This window comes from Macadamia integrifolia, unplaced genomic scaffold (assembly GCF_013358625.1).
Source record: "Macadamia integrifolia cultivar HAES 741 unplaced genomic scaffold, SCU_Mint_v3 scaffold3150, whole genome shotgun sequence".
Classification (NCBI taxonomy): Eukaryota; Viridiplantae; Streptophyta; class Magnoliopsida; order Proteales; family Proteaceae; genus Macadamia; species Macadamia integrifolia.
In genome coordinates, this window is record NW_024869246.1 from 1 (window position 1) to 19,691 (window position 19,691).

Here is a 19,691-nt window from a genome sequence, read left to right on the forward strand (position 1 = left end):
ACACATTCGTTTGGTCACCCGTACAAATGATTATTCTTTTTCAGGTCAGAAAAAGAATAATGGATCAGAACTGAACCGAGATGCAGAACCAGCCCGTTTGCAATTGTCCCAGAGGTAAAAGGAATACTCCAAATGCCAACAAGGATCGATGGACCACATCCTTAAGTGATTAAAGATTTATTTTTGGTAACAACAACTACCTAGCTTAGTTGGTGAGCTATGGTGTACAAAATTCTCTTGCTCACCAAGAGGTCTCAAGTTCGAATCTTATGGTTGTTTTTTTTAGAAGATTTTGTTGAAGATTTTCTGCTTTTCACTCACTTAAAGCACTAAGGGCATGGAGGGGATTTCCACATCAAGTTAGAAGCAAGCAAAATCGTGGAAGCAAGAAGAGAAGAAAAAAAAAGGAAAGAGAAAAAAAGGGGAGAACAAAAAATTGTCCAAATCTTCTCTCTCCTCCACATCATCACCAAAGATTGTCCAAATCACACAAAGGAAAAAAAAATCGTCCCTAGGAGAGAGAAAAAAAGAAGAAAAATAAATTAGAAAAAAAAAAAGGAAAGAAAATAAGCAAAACAATTTTAGGAAATTTCTCAAAATTTATTTCTCTCTTCTCTCTCCTCCATCTTAGCACTTTTGGACTCAAAAGATCTCACAATCAATTGTGGGTTTCTCTCTTTTAGGAAAGAGAAAATTGTTACTCTACCTCCCTATTCCCTATAAATACAATTCATGTAAGAGGAGGGGAGACAATTCATTCTTCTTCTAGTTTTTTTTTTTAGTTGCTCTCTCTCTCCCTCTCTCACTCTTTGGTTTTAGTTCTTCACTATTTTTGCTTTAATCACTTTTGTAATAGTTTTTTTTTATGTCAATTAATGCAAGCACTCTTTTATTTTTATTCAGTTCTTTTTATGTTTATGATTTATGCAATTGAGTTGTAATTTTTTAAGTTATAGTTCTAGGCTTAGATCTAGGTGACAAGATCATGAGCCGTGAAGCAATTTTTTTTTCAAGTTCAAGCATTGATTCAAGTAAGTAGGCTCCTTCAGTAGTCTTCTCTCCCCCCTCTCATTCCTTCTTCTGACTACCCTTTCTTTCTTAATTTAGGATTTTTATTTTTCAGTCGTTACATTATTGCTATCCCTCTCCCCCAAGGTTCATGGCTAGTGTATGTGTTGGCTTTGCCCCTCCTGGCCATAGAACCATCAATTTATTGCTTTTATTTTAATTGTCTCCCTTTCCCTAAAGCCAAGTAGAGAAACCCTTGTAAAAGTAACTCTCTGGTCAAGTAGGGAAGCTCATATTATGATGCATCCCTCGGGCTAAGTAGAGAAACCTGCTTGTGAGTCTCTCTCTAGCTTTATCCCCTTTCTTTTACTTTATTTTTATTTCAGCATTTTTTTCCTTTATTATTATTTTTTTTTAATTGCGTGGGTTGTTTACTTTTAGTTATTTATTTATTTAATTTTTAATTGTGTGGCTTGCGTCTTTAAATTCTTAGATGACGAATGGTTAGGACGTTATTTTTAGGACGGTAATTAGAATTAGATCACAACCATTAATCAGTTCACTTTCGCATTATTAAAAGAAATAAAAAATAAGGTGGCTGCTCTCCCTGTGTTCGACCCGTAGCTACACTGATTCGTACGCTTGCGGTTACATTTTAAATCTCAAACAGTGACCTACCAATCTAGTAATTAGATATTTTAACCCAAGTATAAATAGCAGTTATTACCTTTCTTTTCCCTCATTTAATGTTTTATAAGGTGGGTGAGAAGAGTAAAGAAGAGAGAGAAAGAAAGGAAGAAAAAAGGGAAGAAGAAATGCCCCCTGTGCGTCGCCGAGGTTAGATCTTTCCATTTCAACCCCAAAAAAGTGATCCTCATCTTAACATCTACGATTTGAGGTGAGAGAAGGCTATATTTCTTAAACCTTCAAGAATTCCTAAGTGAAACCCTTTGATTTGGGTAGAAATCCTTTAGATCTTGTTAATCCCACTTGAGAAAATGAATCTAAGGTTCAATGAGAGACCTACATGTTGATTTTGAAGGTTTAGGTGACGAAATTACAAGATTTGAAGAGCATTTGATGATTTCTTGAGTTGAATAAGAGATTGGGAGTTTTGAAGGTGTTCTTGAGCCAAAGGTAAGATCGATGCTTAAAACTTTGAATCGACCCTAGATCTAGGTTAGAATCACAATATGGGACCTTAGATGTGTGAAAAATGCGATCGAATCGACCTTTTGTGGTTTCCCCAAGATAGGATGAAGAATGGAAGTGAACAGTAGAATCCCGATTCTGATTGATGGGTGCCTTGGAAAGTGATGGACCCACAAATCTGGAGCTCGCCTGTCCTGGTTGGGTTTCTGGCCCGAACGACAGGTAAGATCGGTGGGTGACTTGGCCCATCGCTCCTGGCCCGTCGGTCCTGGCAGTGCCTCTAGGTTGAGTGACAGGCAAAGACCTGTGGGTGACCTGGCCTGCCGCTTCTGACCAATAGGTCCTGGTAGAGCCCTTGGCCCAACTGGCGGGCAATGACCGACGAGCACCTAGCCCGTCGGTTGACCTACCAGTGAGACCTATCGGACTCCAATGGTGCCCGAATTTGTTGGGTAACCTTCTTTCGTGATTTAAAATGTGTTTTGAATATCATACTTCGTTGATTTTGACTCCAAAGTGATGAAATGCTAAACTTACTCGTTTATGTTAGGTTCTACTAGGAACTCGCGTCTTCTCGCATCGAATCTCCCTCGTATTGGGCATGAGCTATTGTACATAACAAGTAAGTGGGGAGAGGATGTTGACTATTTTTCTGGAGTGTTTTTACATCATTCCATTATTGTTGTAGATTAGCCATGTCATCATTTTATTACTGTGGGTAGACTAGCCATCCACAAGTGCCATTTGCATGCATTGTCTTGTGCATTATGAAACGTTTATAATTTGTTATGATGTACTTTAATTATTAAATGCTTAATTCTTGCTATGGATTATGAGATGGACGATTTCAATTATTGAATATGATGCATTGCTAGATTAGATGCCGTAGTCGGCTTGGAAACGAATGCATTGGTGACCTGTGGAATGGGACGCGGTGGTACTATGCAGTCGTACTATCTCATATAGAAGTATGCGATTAGGAATGACATCTCTCTGTGCTACGACCCTTCCCAACAGGGGTTTAAGTGCTAGGTATATCACTGGGGGAAAGCCCGAGGTTGTATACCAACGGTGACGGTTAAAAGTATGCTCGGTTGATCACTAGGACAGTCGGCAACTTTGATGATATAATCAGAGGTCCAATCATACTGCTTTTACTTTAATGCAGGGCAAGACCCAATTTACTTTAATGTAGCGCAAGGCCCAATTTACTTTAATGTCGCTAAGGAACAACAATTTACTTTTTCATTACCCATGGCTAGCCTTCTCCGATAACCCTATAGGCGTATCGCAGGATGAGGTTCGCGACTCGTATCCGAGGCATACGCACATTGCGGTTGTGAGTAGCACATAACCTATAACTTAGAAATGCTGCTTACATGATTTAGGATAATAAAATGGACTTGCATGTATATAGGTTCATTTGTATTGCGAATGCTTGCTTAGTCTTTCTTTTCATTTACTGGGCTAGTGAGCTCATCCCACGTGCACACCATTTTCAGATGATCTTGCAAGTTTTCCTATTGAGGAGCTAAAGCCGGGACCCATTGTAGAATTTTCAGTCGAGGACTAGTGGGTCCCTGAAGATCTTGGGCATGGTGCTAAGTGCCAATGCGAGAGTTGTGTTGCTGGATAGCAACAGTGATACCCTACCTGAGATTCTTTTTTATTCTTTGTTATGTTATCTCTTTTATGCTCTGGATATTTAAGTTGTATTTCTTGTATATATCACACCTACGAGCTCACATGTAAACGTATTATGTAAAACAATTTGTATATCAAGAGTATTAGAGTATTTACAAGTATATACATACAAGACTTCCGCTGAATTACAGATTTTTTTTTCTTTAGTCGAGTGTATGTTGTGTTGTGGTTACTGCATCAGATGATCCTGGCAGGTTTTGGGTTAACATGAGTTAACTCGATCACCGGTCTTGTTCTATAAGAACGGGGTGTGACAGGTTCTCTCACTAGGGTCCAAAGTTAAGGAGAAGGGTGTGATAAGAAGATTAGGTTCGACCATCGGAGATCTGGGAATGGTTGTGGGGTGTACCAAAGAAAAGAGTTAAAAAATAGGGGAGCACACTTATCTACCCTCCAAAACCCAGGTTCCTACTATACACCAGCGACCTGGTTGCTTGGCCTCTAGCAGATGAAGTGACAAGGTGATCGGTGATCATGCCAAGACTCCGCCACAAACTTGTGTCTCGAGTACAAATCAATAACTGCTCATGGTATTCAGAGAAGGAAATGACAAAGATCAGATCTCGGTCCCATTAACCAAATGGTAGAGAATCCTCTCCCCCAATCACTATTGCTTCCTCATCCCATGGATGGAGCCAATATGTTGCTTTAGATTCTGGCTCATCTCAATTTTGCACACAATAGACAAGAGAGTGTCAATCGGAGGGGGCTCCGATGGATGAGGCTTCGATGCCTAAGTTAGTCTTCAAACCACAATATAGGGTTCAATATTGAAAGAGCAGTGAGGAGAGAGGGAGAGAGAGTGGCATATCCTTTTTTAACTTTCCTTTTTCCTTTTTAAAAGATAGGTGTCATGAGGCCCTAATCCCTATAAGGGTTGAAAAACCTTATTTGCCTATGTAGGTAGGTGCTTTTGCGTTGGAGAGTCCCTTGATTTGTGGTTGTTTGCCACCTGTCCTACACCTATTAGTGAGGTCCTTTTATGGAGTATCACTCATTCTGCTTAAATTTTTGTGATGGAAAAACATTTTGTGGATTTGGGAGGTCCTTTATTTTTTTTGTAGGATATTCTTCCTAAATGGTAGAAAGTAAAGACATATTTCTATAGATTTGGACATAAACGTCTCTTGGAGCAACATAAGAAGAACCTACCGATTAACTGAGCAGTGCCCCTCATTTCATTGCCTAAGAAAGGAAGCATCGTTGTGGAGAGTTTCTTGCTTGCAGATCATGGGAGAGGAGAGGTGCTCATATGAGCTTCCAATGATGAAAGGGAACATAGCTCTCAAAGCGTATTTTAATGGAAGGGTAGAAATGTAAAATCCCACTATAAAAGGGTAGATGAGTATCATAGAAATATTGAACAAATTTAATGGTATGAACTCAACGCAGTTGGTCTATTAGTAAAATTTAACATACTTACGTGGAATGGGGATGTAATTTCTGAAAAAAACAAGAGAAATTTATAATAAGAGCAAAATACTGGGAGAGAAAAATAAATTACTCATTTTTTTTATTTGGTAAATTATTATACCCTTTTCTACCGTCAAAAATAATAATAATAATAATAAGGGTTGAGGTTTCCTGGTCGGTCACCCTAAATGGGAATATTTTGAGGGGTACTTCCTGGACCGTTGGATCTAAATTTCAATATGATGAAGTGTTGATTTGGAATAAGTGGTATTTATACTTTAAGAAACCCTCTTTTTGGTAGAAGAGTTTAAGAAACAAGATACCGTATTGGTATTTGATAGAGAAACGAAAGAGGGAAGGAAGAGTTTGCAACTGCAACACTCCACCCACCGATCTTGCCGAAGAACGATCAAGCATCAAACTTCCCTTTGCTTGGACAGGTCATTTTTATTTGCAGCTTCATTTTTTTCCCTGTTGATTATAAAGATTCATTGCTTGAAAAGTCTGAGAGAGGGAGAGACGGTTTTTTATCTGTGACGACTTGGGGATCTTGCGGTAGTTGATAATCATGAACAAAAGGAGGAGGAGAAACATGGAGGATTGCTGAGGTTAAGAGCTGGGAGTGGGAGTCGTTATGGAGGTTCTAAGTTTAGAAGGGGCCGGTTGCTTGTCGATGGAAGAAGGAGCACTAATGGTGGTCTAATGTGGGTAAAGAAGGGAGAGATCTCCGATGGCAATGGGATTCTCATTCAAGAAGCTAAAGCTAAAACCAATCGTGGTTCGCGAATTCATGCCTGACAGCCTTGTTCCTCTCAGGCTCTCTGATTTAGCCTGATCCTGTGAGAAAGAGGGGAAAGGCAAATGCTCCATGTTCCATCCATGGCATTTGGCATTTGAACTGGTTGGTTGTCATTTCCTTCGTCATGATTAGGAAAGAATGGAGGAGGAGCAGAAGAAGAAAATTGCCAAATCTGTAGGGTAGGGTAGGGTTTCCAACTTCAGGTGTATTGGAACATGCCCAATTTTTTTCTCCTTCATGGTTTGATTTGGTTGATTTTGTTTCTTTATTGGTGGCTTTGTTTCAATTTTTATGCTCTTCTGATGATCCAAAAGTACAGAGTATGCAAACAAATCGAGTGATGCATCTCGTCCTTTCCCAAGTTCAAAAAACAATTCTGATGCTTACTGTAGCAGTTGGATCAGTTACAGGCCTTTCTTTTTCTCCTGAGCTGTTTAGCATCAATGACTTTTCTAGCCCTACAATTCAACCTTCCATAAATATTCTTGTGTTTCCTAACTTCTATCGAATTTTTCATTTGATAGAGAGATTTAAGTTTGAAGTTTAATAGTCTCATTTTTTAATCCTAAAATTTGGCAGTGTGGTGTGTGACGTGCACCCATATCATTTGGGACACGTCAAATGGGCAATGCTTACCATTCCATTATTTACACAAACTTTTTGATGACTTATCAGCTGCCTTGCTTGAGAGTATTTTTTGGTATTGGATGTATATTGTAAGGTTTGAAAATGCTCCTTCCTTATCTGTTCTTAATGCTCCAAATTAATTCAACAAGTCCAGGTCTGTATTGTAATGATGTTTCTGTGATTAGAATGGGGTTTCCTAAATAATTTCATGGTTGTATATTGTATGGCCTCTTGTATGTAAGTTTGTAGGGCTTAATATGGGAGAAATGGATCCAAAGTTGTTTACGGCTTGGTCCTTAGTAACAGCACACATCATTAACTTTAGCTACCTTGTAACTGTTGATTAGTTCTTCTCCTATGTCATTGATGATTTTAAACACTGAAGTTCTGTCTGTAGGTTTTCTCAATTCTGATCATCCATGTCTGGAACCGTCTTGATTGCTATTTTGGTCCTGCTCCTGCTTCTGCTTTAGATTCCCCAATTTGGCCAAGGAATTCTTTGCTTTCTTTTAGTAATTGAGATGAAATAACTGGCATTGTTGTGGCTTGCATTGCTAACCTGTTCGATTTGGAGGATCAAGAGCTTGAAAGCTACTGTAACAAAATACCAGAATAGAGAAGCCCAGAATTTGTGCGTGAACTCGAAACCTGGCAAAGACCCCTGGTTCTATCACCTTCCTGTGCAACCTACACTCTCTCATACAGTTGGGACTGCAACCCTAAGGTATGAAGAACAGCCCCTTTATTTTTTTTGGTATTTTTTTTTGGGTAGATTTTTCTTGTATAGAAGAGGAATATGTCATGTAAATGAAGCTTTTACTGTAGACTTGATGTTCGATTTGATTCCATGGTTTTATTCCAGAATTTTGCTTTTTGTGTTTTCATTATATGCTTTTTTGAATTTCTCTAGTGGTAGTCTTTGATACTTGTGATTGTAGACTAATTTCTCTTATATTTTGTTATAAATGAAGAATGCTGTTCAATCCTTTGAGTTCAGGAGTTTTTTCCCCTCTCTTCATTTTATGATTCAGAATACTGAAAACATAATTTCATATGGAGGCTTGCCTTTTATTAGTTATGGGAACTAAAAATACAACTTTGCACTACTTGATCTGATGTAGGTAAGATATTTCACACCAGTTTGGGTTCCAAATAGACATTAGGAGTTCCTCTGCAGGTTACCTTTCTCTGCTATTGTCGTGTTCATTGAATGCATCCTTATATTGAACTGTGCCAATGAAGCATTTACATATAAGCAAGATTTTTTCATTTCTAACCCCTACTATAAAGAACCCAAACCTATAGATCACCATTTAATGTGAAGCAGCTGATGTTTGTCTATGCATTTGTTTGCTCAAAATTACTTGCAATGGAATAACCTAATTTGTTTCTTTCTATCAAGTAGCTGATGTTTGAGGACCCATATTTTTTTTCTATTAAGTACATTCAATTAATGAGGATCCTTATGTTTGTGCTATTAAAAACATTCAGTTTCATTGGATCTTTATTTTTATGCTTGACAATACATCCGGGATTCTAAGCATTTTTATTGATTTTTAGCCTCTAATGTACTAACAATCTTTTTTGTATGTAAAGAGTTTTTAGCTCAAAATGGTAGAGCAACTGGGTTAATGCCCAGGTTATGGTGGTTCGAATCCACCAAGACTTTGAAAGTGAATGAATGTGTTCTACCTTACTACTGTCATGTGCTTCTGCTGGTTTTTCCAAGAGTTGAGCCTTTTTTTTTTTTGGTTCTGGTGATGAAATTGCTTCTGCTGTCATGTGCTTCTGCATTTTCAAGGTTTTTCAGTCTTTAGTGAAGAAGCTCTTATTTAGGTTGTCAGCTTCTTGGAGATGGTTCAAAAACCTTGATCTAAGATTGGTTTGACATTTCTTGCATTCTGTTTATGGCAGTCTTGGTTAACTCTGCCCTAAACTGAAGGGTGCATCTAAGGTGAATACAGTTTCAGTGATTTTTGTTCTGTCCGAATCAGAGTTTTATTGGCCTAGAGGCTAAACTGTTCAATTTGAACCTGTTATTTCAATGCCAAAAACTCAGATTTCTTCCAAATTTCCAGTTTATGGTAGTTCTGAAACTGGTTCTGGCAATTTACCTGTATGTATTCATTTGAGATTAAGTGAGGCTCTGAAGAAGGATTTTGTTCTGGTAGTTCTGTGGTTACATTTCACATCTAATGATGATCTAGAGCATAGTTGAGATGAAAATGAATTGAGAAGTCTAATTTATTTATTTATTTATTTTTTTTTTTTGGTGTATAAGCTGTTGTGATCTTAAATAAATATTTTATTAAGGCAATATTGGATGTACTGTGATGTCCTACCATTTTATTGCCTTCTTGTGATCTTAAATCTGTTTTTTTCTATAGCACTTGTTCTCAGAAATAGTTATTTGAAGTGGTTTCTGGATTTAAGACAGAACTAGGCTTCTGTTGTGTCAAACAGTTTCAGTAGAAAGATCATTTTTCTTTGCATAACCTCTTTTGATTGGCTTCGGGGCTGTGTATAGTTACAGAACTGGCTCTGATCTTTAGGGCTTGTTATTCTTCATTGGTAGTAAAATCTCTTCTTAATTTGTGATCATGGCTTCATTTGTTTCCAGGAAAAAAACCGTTCCCTATTTTTGTGGCTTTTACCTAGAAACAAGTGAAGTCATAAAAGATGAAGTGGAGTTCCTAAAGTTGAAATTTGCTGCTTTAACACATTGACTGTTAGTATTGTATAAACTCTTTTCTAAGATGGAATGAGAGACATTCATAGATCTTAGAAGGAAGCCAGACCATGACCTTAGGATTTTTAGCACGACAAATCTGGTTCTAATCTATTACAGTAATACAAACCTAGCAAACACAAGGGAGTGCAATTTTTGGCAATCTAAAGTGGGCTAATTGATGTATGCTTTCTTCATTTTCTGCATTTAATAAAACAATTGAAACAAACCATCTAGCTTGCATCCATTTGACACACACTTCTCATAAGTTGTTTTTACTACAACTCTGGGTTGCTCTTTTGAACTCAAGATTTAAACATGGAAGAGAGTGAAGAGGGGTGAGGGAATACAAGGTTTTGATATGATGACACTAAATTGATGATCAGAAATGGATTACCATTACCAGTAGCTAGACCCAGTTGCCAACCCAGACAAGAAATAAAGATTTGAATTTGGAAAGAAAACAGAGAAGAGCCTAACAGCTCTAGGTTTTCCTCTGTTATGTTTCTAATTTCATAAGCACCAACCCAGACAAGAAATAAAGATTTGAATTTGGAAAGAAAACAGAGAAGAGCCCAACAGGTCTAGGTTTTCCTCTGTTCTGTTTCTATTTTCTCTGAGTAACAGATTTAAAAACTGCAAATAAATTAGTTTGCATTTCTAACATAGAAAGAGCTTGGGTCTGAGTAGAGCTGTCAAGGTAAACAACACCTTGCCCAAGCTGTTACCAACCCCAACCCAGTCTAAATGTGCAATACAATCTCCCAACTCAAGATCTACCTAACCAATGAAAAGCCTAAGAGCCAAAACTGTTCTTGGACATTGGTGGGTTGTTTTGATGACTGATTTACTTCTTCTGACTCACAGGTCATTGACGCTGCATGCAACAAATGTTGCAGATTACTCTGCAGTTCACCACACACTTGTTCCTCACCCAAGTAACAGGGTATTAAACTCAGATTCTCTATGGTGCCTCGACTGGGAATGGGTGTTTTTTTAAGTGATTCTTTGGGTAACCATTCATTGGCATGGCAGTGGGTATAACCCAACTCTATTTTGTAATTTGATCCAAGAATTTCAGGGTATCCAAAAGGAGCTAGATAATCCAGAATGAGATAATTCTAGGATATTGCACAGCCTGCTCCAGAAACACATTTTTCTTCACTTTGAGAAGCTACGTAAAAAAAATTGAAAGATATTAACAAGTTGAAGGATCACTTTCATGTTCTCACCTTTGATTAACATTATTAAAAAACTAGAAGGACAATCACTTTTTTAGTTAAACAATAATGCACTGATTTCAAGTGAAGATGCTACTGGGTGTAAGTTTCACGCCATAGATTCCCCTCATTACAATTTTCACTGGAATCTTCTTCCAATCACACAACCGTACTCTGAAAAAAGGTTCACTCAGAATCCAGAACATATATCCATATCATTTTAGGCACATAAAATGCACGCAGATTGAAGAATAGACAGAAAGCAAAGAGATCATCAATATTTCATTATATCAGCAAACAGATAATCCATTCATCATATAATAATTTAACTGTCCAAGAAAGCTGAAAACCACTACAATACTATGCCTGTTAGAGTAAGACCATGTTTGATACAGATACCACTCTTCTATGATCACTTCTGTTTTCATCATTTAACGTAAACAATCCCTTTTTAAAAAATGCCTAACTTTGAAGAAGTTACCATTCCTTTTGATGTGCTTGAAGTCAGTGCTTAACAGTAAAGGTCTTTAAGACTCAAAGAAAACAGTGGCTTATATAGGAAGATTACTATAGATTTAGAGCTTACAATAAAGGTCTTCGAGACTCGCAGCAGAGCAAGAACCCAGTTTAACTTCCCCAATTAATAAATCTCTCTTGTTTGTGCATCGGTCAAAGTCTCACGAGCTCAAGAAATATGACTTCATCGGCAACAGTTGGCACACACACACCCACGACACCAGGAGGGGCATATATGGTTCTAGATTGCATGTCTCTGGATTAATGTTGTGGTGACAAAATAACAAGAAAATCAAACAGGAAATAAAGATTTGAATTTGGAATGAAAACAGAGAAGAGCCCCATACTCTGTTTGGGCAACTCTGGGATCAAGAAGCCATTGAACTTGGCTCTTGTTGCTCAATGAGCATTCTTTTTTTTTTTTGTTCGTTTTGGCTTCCTTTTTTTTTTTTTTTGGATAACTGCTTTTCATTTGAGGCCACTGAAGATGCTTTAATTGTCCTAATCATGAGTTAGAGTCTGCATATTGATTGCTCATTGCTTCAGGACTGCAAAGCATTCTATAGGTCTAATGGATGCTCACCAATTTCTTTCTTGTTACTTAAGAGTGCAACTGTTTTTTTTTTCTTGGAAAAATGAAAAAAGAAAAAACAGTGCAACTGATTTATAGTTGTTTGCTTCATGCTCAAGAGAAGCCTTCGTGAGAAATGATATCAATTTTGAGAATTATAACCTGCTATATAGACCTTATGTGATCAGCTCACTGAGACTCTTCTACAAAAACTAATGTAGGACTAGATTTAACAAGCAAACTAGGCCCAAAACTGCAGGAACTTATAAATCAAAGAACAACCAAAACCAGTCCCAATATATATCAGAAAATCAGACTTCAAGTATCATTCCAGAAAACTGCCGACCTCCAGGAACAGTATTACAGAGAATAAATAATAACAGCAGTAGTCTTTAAAACTAAACCAGAGATTGAATAAGATTACTAACACATTCCAGTTATCAGAATAGATGAACAGCAGACCAGTAGCATCTTTAAAACTAAACCATTTACGTTTTCTAAAATATTTACATTTATTCCTTTTCATCTTTCCTTGTTTTCATTTTCTCTTTCCAATGACCAGATGTGAGTCATCCATTTGCCCAAGAAATCAGCTTCAGCAGCACATAGATGCAACCACCAATGAAATGGTTCAAAGGATTGAAAACTAATGCAGGATCTGCTTGGGTTTATTTCAGGTTGAAAAATATGGTTTGGATTTTCAGGTCAGATGGGGCTAAGACAATGGTTCTCGGGTGCTGCTAAGGTTATACATTGGATGGTGTTGATGTAAAGGTTATGCCTAGGGGCACTGATAACCTGATCTGGTCTTGGAGTAACTTTCTGGAATACAAGGCAGGAAGGTTACGATAAATGTAATGAACTAGCATTTAGCTAAAAAGGGCCAGGGAGAAAAACAAGAGTGATTGATGGAGAAATATGGCAATTTAGATTGATAATAAAAACCAAGATACAACAAATGATCAATATCAGATTCACTTTTTTTTTTCTCAAATTTGGCGGGATTTACGGTAACAAATGTCTTCGTTTTTTCATTTTAATTTTGAATTTCAAATGTCTATAAAAATAAAATGAGCACACATTTGCGTAAACTTATCCTATGGATTTGCCATATAATCTATGCCCTATGGTCTTTATCAGTCTTAGGAATAAAACTGATACCCGGAATTAAAGGAGATGAAAATACCAAGAGGTCGAGGATTCTCTGAGGAAACAAAGATGAGCAAAAATGAAAATCCTTATCTAATCACCTGATTCCAGGATTTTCATTTTGGGCATGGAAGAAGTGGCCTTCTTGTGAGGCTCAAGAATCGCAGTCTGATTGGAGACAACAATGGACTGCAAGTTATATAGCTCTCCCAAGATGGCTCGCTTCTTCGTAACAGGAAGTTGCGGGAGTCTCGGGTATCAAAGAAGCGGCTCTCTTCATCGCAACAAGGGTAACCCTCATGCGATTCTCCTTGTTACCCATGTTCGCCAAACACGATAAGGTCTGGAAATGGGTATATGAGATGAGAACGGAGGAGAGAGAGAGAGAGAGAGAGAGAGAGAGAGAGGTGTGAGACCCTAAGGACCTTTGTACAAGTTTGTAGTGAGTGGTAAGTGTACTCTGAGAATGATTTTGAATTCTAAATTCTGAAACAGTAAGAGAGAGAGAGAGAATGAGAGGGAAGAAGAGGAGGGAGGGAGAAAGCTGCGGAGATGCCGCCACTTTTCCTGAAATTTCAAAACTTTGTAATATGCAATTGCGCTATATGGGAGCATTTCCGTCTTTCTAATTTAGGTACGGTTGAGTGTTGAGACCGGAGAAGGCGGAGATTATGAGATTCGCGTTGGCAGATGTGATTTTGGGTTGTTTCTCTATTTTTTTTATTTTGAAAATTCGTTCTGAATTTGGAATTTGATCGCTGAGGCTATGTTTGGTAGCATAGAAAAGAAAAGAAAAGAAAAGAAAACCGTATAGATTCTTGTACGGTTTTCTCCCCATTTTAAATATCTTTGTGCTTGGTTAGCATACAAGCATAAGAAGATTCTTAAATTTAAAATTCAAATTTCTCTTGATTTCTGTGAAATTTTCACTCGCCGCCATTTTTTTTTTCTTCCCGTGAGGACGAGATAAGTTGTATAGAGAAGAGAAAACTTTATATTTTGCTCTTTCTCCAACTCTGTCTCCCTCTCCAGGTGAAGAAACTGATCTCCATCGATCAAAAAAAGACATCACAGGTACCTCTCTCACCTCCAACCCTCTCTCTCTCTCTCTCTCTCGCCTCCAACTCTCTCTCTCTCTCGTCTCTCTCGGACTCAGACGGGAAGAATCCAATCAACGTGGGCGTCGGACTGGAAGATGGAGTTGCTGACTCCGACACCTCCTCCCCAACTCGCCGGACCATACTTCTCCGGCATATATTATCAGACGACTTCCCTTTCCTCACTTGGATCTTCTCGCGATCTTCATCATGATCAGGATCAGGATCAGGATCATTCTGTGACTCCACTATCGCCGGAATTTACGGAAGAAGTTGGTGACAGAATCACAGTTGCAGTTGGGAAGGTTCATAAAACACTGCCTTTGCTTCATTTCTGTTTCCGGAAGTTCGGCTGTCGAGAGATCGTTCTTCTTCATGTCCATCAACCTTCTTCCACAATTCCCACCCTCTGTAAGTTCTTTAAAGTTTCCCCCAATTTTTAAATTTTTATTGTGACATGTTCTTTTCGTTGTGTGATGGGTTTTCTTCTCCAACTCTGGAATGAAATGGGTTGCTGTGACATGGCATTTAGTTTGTTGATTGCCTTGAATTCTCTGAAATGATTTATGGATTACGCTTATATCATTTCCTTTTTAGGTTTCATCTAATTTATCCTTGTTCTTACTCTGATATTTGATTACCCATCTCCAAAGCTTGAACCTGACCTGTATTTCACTTCCTTTTCATATTGCCCGTGTCTAATTGTTCTGAACTAATGTGTCGTTTTACTCTCTCTCTCTCTCTCTCTCTCTCTCTCTTGGGTGAATGGAAAATATATTAAAAGAAAAAACAGTATACAATAACCAGCCAAAAAGGCCATACAAGAAGAGGTCCACTAAATACTAATACAAAGAAACCTCAATGGATTTTTTTCGATACATATATACAAAGAAACCTCAATGGAGGGGATACAAACTATTGCTGTATTGTTTTACTTTCGAATACCCATTGTAGTTTTTCTCTTTCGGGCGTTTATCATACTTGTATTCTTCCTTCACCTAGTATATTTTTCATGATAGAGTAATTTCCGACAGTTTTTAGTGGCAATTCGACAATAAAGTATTAATTTTTTTCTTTTGTTACCTGTAGTAGGAAAACTGCCTGCCAGTCAAGCAAACGAAGGAATGGTGTCTGTGCATCGGAGAGAGGAGATGGAACAGACAAGAAAACTTCTATTCAATTACTTGGCCATTTGCCGGAAAGCTCAGGTGATCTCTCTGATAACTCTTTTCTTTCCCCCGCTAGTAGTTTGGTAAGTGTGAAATATAACATGAATCCGTAATGGTAGTCTCTTTACACATCCTTGGATATTCATAAAGCAAAGGTAAATTTTTGTTGTCTCAACTATTATAACAATTTTCTACCAAAAAAAAAAAAACTATTATAACAATCTTTCCATCCCCGTCAACTGCCCTGCTTTTGAATGATGTGGAGTCACTCCCAATTGACAAAGTAGGTCTTTTGAGTATAAAGAGTGGCCAAATTTGACTGGTGCAATGGATCATTTCTTGATACATTGGTGGGAGGAAAGTAGTCCTCTCTCTCTCATTAAACGAAGGATTTCATTTCCCCTGATCAGTGCCAGGATTGAGTGCCAACCTTGTTGTCAGCAAGCTTATTCTCAGGAAAGTGTATGCGTCTGATGTGTATAATCTACCCCAATATGCACAAGACTACCAGATATATGACCCTCTTGATCGGAGTAAACCAACCACCAAACTTTGCAAATAGCATATTTGCCTGGTGCATCTAGGTAGAATTGCAATAGTAGAAGAGAGTAAACTTAATTATATACTGAAAACCGACCACTGATTCATGAGGCTACGATATGTATTGATTAAGTACTAGTATGGTGTGAGCTGTTGCAGGAAGTTACTTCAAATGATTTGGTATTCCATGTTCAATCCAATTCAAACTATTGAGTTCAGAGAAGATAAAGCTACATAATCTATCTTGTAATGATTTGGAATTTAGGTTTTGGCTCTAAAAAGAAATCAGAACCACGCCGAAATGGACTACTGGAGAATGAAATTAAATGCCAAGTTCACTAGGAGGTTCCAATGTTAATACACAGAATATTCAAGAATGAGAAGAAGAAGAAGAATGAGAGTGACAACATAAATAAACCAATTCTCAACATCTTTTACCATTTATATGGTACTCATGACAATCAAATAATCCTGTAGTCCAAGGATATGACTCAGATTCATTTAAGTAGGGTGACTTGATGGCCACTTGGGTCTCTGGGTCCTAACCCCTTTCTTACTCTGCTCTCATCCAATTCATCTTCTAACAAGACTTTGAAAATTCAGACTACTGGGGCATGCTGAATGAAAGAACTACAGTTTCAGACAAAACTGAGATAACATTTCTGATGATATATTTGAGTCAGTTTTAGAAATTCCCTTCCCTAGAGAGTCACACCCACAACATGAGAATAGTGCTCAAAATTTAAACACTTCAGGTGAGGTCATGGGAAACTTCCATATGCATTGAATGAAAGAAAAATGATCAATTTTGTGAAAATCCTAACAGTGAAAAAAGATCTGGCAGTGTTTTTGATGTGGGTCTTGGAGTTAATCAGAAGGACAGAGATCAATGCCCTGTAGATCTGACATTCGGTTAGTCTCAAGTTCTGTTATCAGGTTCTCTTCTAAATCTGGTTTTTTTTTTTTTCACATGATTCTAGTTTTCTAATGAGCTTTTGAACCTAAATCCAAAAATATGAATTGAAACTCATCCAGTATCATGCATAGCTATTTAAATTTTATTTTCTTTTCTTGTTATGTCAACCAATCACCAAGATTTCTTTTCTTTTCTTTTCTTGTCAATCAAACACCTGTGAAATCTTTATTTTTTCTTTTCTTTTCTTTTCTTTTCTTTTCTTCTCTTTTCTTTTATTTTCTAGATTCTTTTTTCTTTTCTTTTCTTTTCTATGCTACCAAACATAGCCTGAGGGAGAAAAGTTTTCGGGCATTGTTCATGTGGTGCTTTTCCGTTACTATTAGAAATGGAAAAATGTACATCATGACCCTGGGCAGATGGAATCCACATCCTCCCCTTGTAATGAAATGATACCTAAGATATGACCTATAAGATGGGACCTATATGTGTATGGTATTGTATCATAGTATAAGGGAAAATATGATTAAGGATTTACATAGAATGAGATTGATTAATGCTTGATAAAATATTGAAATAGGTCTTGGATTCAGCCATTAAGGGCGAAGGTCTGGATACCCATTGTTAGAAAAAAATAAAAAATAAAAAAGGGTCTTGGATGAATGCTTAATAAAATACTGAAAGTTCTCTATATGAAAAAGAGGAGTTCTTGCATCATAATGGTAGAATATAGTAGGGGTGTCAATTCTGAGCCTGCATCGGTAGGCCCGATCGAACCCAACACATTTATGGCATGTCTTAGACTGGCCCTATTATTAACCGTGTTGGGCTAAACGGGTGTTCATGGTGTAGCCAACTAGCCCATCGGGCGCCCGATCAAACTGATACGTTTATATGCCTGAGTTGAACCGACTCGTTGTAGCCCGATCCCTTTAATACTACATAAAATTTCTATTTTGCCACTACTATAAGAAACTAATTAAGCTTTCTTACACTTTGCTTTGTAGTAAGATTTGATTTAATTAAGCTTTATTCTGTAAGTTGTAATGGTCATAATCTATTTTTTTTTTTTTTAAAAGAACAATAATAATCTCAACCCAATTAAGAATATAATTTTAGGGTAAACACGTTTAAAGCCCGTTTAGACTTAAATATGTCCATAGCCCGATTAAAGCCCATTTAAGGAAGCTCGATTAAAGCCCGACAATTGATCGGCCCGATTATAAACTGTATCATCCAAATGAGAAAAAAGTGAAACAGCATTATCAAAGCTAGTATCAAACAAAAATTGCCACTAAAGTAGTGATTCCTTCATTCGCAACTACTCTAACATCCATATTCCAAATTGGCTTGTTACGCTCGACGCTCCTTTTCAAGAAGTGTTGAAGCATTAATAGATGAAATTGATTTTTCATATTTGTCATGAAAAGGGGGTTAGTATTTCTCATTCATTCAAACAACCTGACATCAATTTTTTTTTTTTTTTTTTCCTTTTATTTTAACCAATCTTGGAATAGGTCATGAATTTCTCAAACCACAAACATAAGAACCTTAGCTGATCCAAGGATGCGCCCAAAGGTAACATGTGAATTATAATAAAACAAGGACCTTTTCATTGTTCATGGACTGTCATAGATTGGTATTTCCATTGTCATTATCGATTATATAGATTCAACACTGTTACCACTAAGTCCATGGCAGAATCGACAAATGTAAAATATATTAGATGTCTAACCACAGCAAAGGAATTGAAACCGGCCAAATCATAAGAGCTAGCACGAATTTACATATATGACCATAATGTATTTCTGCAATATCTGCAGAAAGCAATAGAGGAAAACCAGAAAATAGAGGGTCATCATGGATCATTGATAACCACACAAAACCAAAGTTAAGAAAATTTCCTTTTGAGCCACCAGTCAAAAATTATTGTCAGTTAGGGGCTAAGCTTAAAATACTAAAAGGCTAAAAAAGTGGTGAGTCCACTACATAGATCAAAAAGGTTTATACAATGGCTGAAAGGTTCTCCAAGGTTTCTAAGTTCTACTAAAACCAAACATAAGTAGGAATCAAATATCAATTGGTGTGTTTCTTTTTCCCTTGTCATTGTGGGCGTGAGAGAAATTATTGGTACATTCATAATTTGAGGATTACTAGAGGTGCTCATGTAAGTAGCATGGTCTGCATTCAGCAGGCAACGAGGTCATCAAAACTCTTTCCACGTTTTAACCGAAATGATTCCTCTCTTAATTCTCTTTTTTTCCATACATTCATGATGATCTTTCCACATAAGACAATTATAGATTGCTAAATTAGCTCTGCATAAATTTATTCTTGATGATGAATGTGACAGGGATCTATCCACAATCCATGTGATGTGGCCCATTTTAGTTGCAAAAGGAATCTCTGGTACTGATGCAGCAACTGTTCAACAAAATAACTGCTGAGGTGCACATCCAACTTAGCCCATAGCAAAACTCTGGCAGTTCTCAAAAGTTGGGAATATAATCCTCCAGTGTAGAGCTCATTCTTTGAAGTATTAAGGTGGAATGACAAGCTCGATATGTTCAACGTCACAATCATCCACAGGAGTAATGATGTACCCATGTGGTTTTCTGCAACAGTATCATTGACTTTTTCACCATCTTTTCAGCTTCCATTGTAGTAATAGACCCCTGTGGAATTCAAAGCTGCTCTACTGTGGAATGCAAAAGGGAAACCTAGTGGGATACCAAGGTGGGGGTTGATGGGATTCCTTCTCCACAGTTTAGGTGAGATGCCGGCCTAAACATATCTTTCTCTTTCCCTATCTTCTTTTCTTTTCAAGTATCAAAAGTTTGTTCTCTAGTTTCAGAATCACTGTTATCTAATCACTGAAATGATCTGAAATTTTAGAATCGTGTTCCCCTCTTTTAATTGATCCTTTGACCAAGGTTTGAGTCATGTCTAAATTGCAGATCTTACGTTATTGCTTACTCTAAACTTGGATTCTTAAATCTCCTGCGATTCGGGAATACATGAGGTTTTCTAACCCTAATCCTTTAGGTGATTAGAATCCACAGTTTAAGTTTAGGTGAGAGGCCTA

General features: G+C 37.4%; 1 long non-coding RNA gene across 1 annotated transcript; it reads left to right on the top strand.

Moving 5' to 3' along the window:
* The first annotated feature begins 14,195 nt into the window (after positions 1 to 14,195).
* On the top strand, positions 14,196 to 15,374 carry LOC122067824. The gene is made up of 2 exons (XR_006136887.1): positions 14,196 to 14,395; positions 15,074 to 15,374. It is a non-coding gene; the product is annotated as an uncharacterized LOC122067824 (long non-coding RNA).
* Positions 15,375 to 19,691: the final 4,317 nt, after the last annotated feature.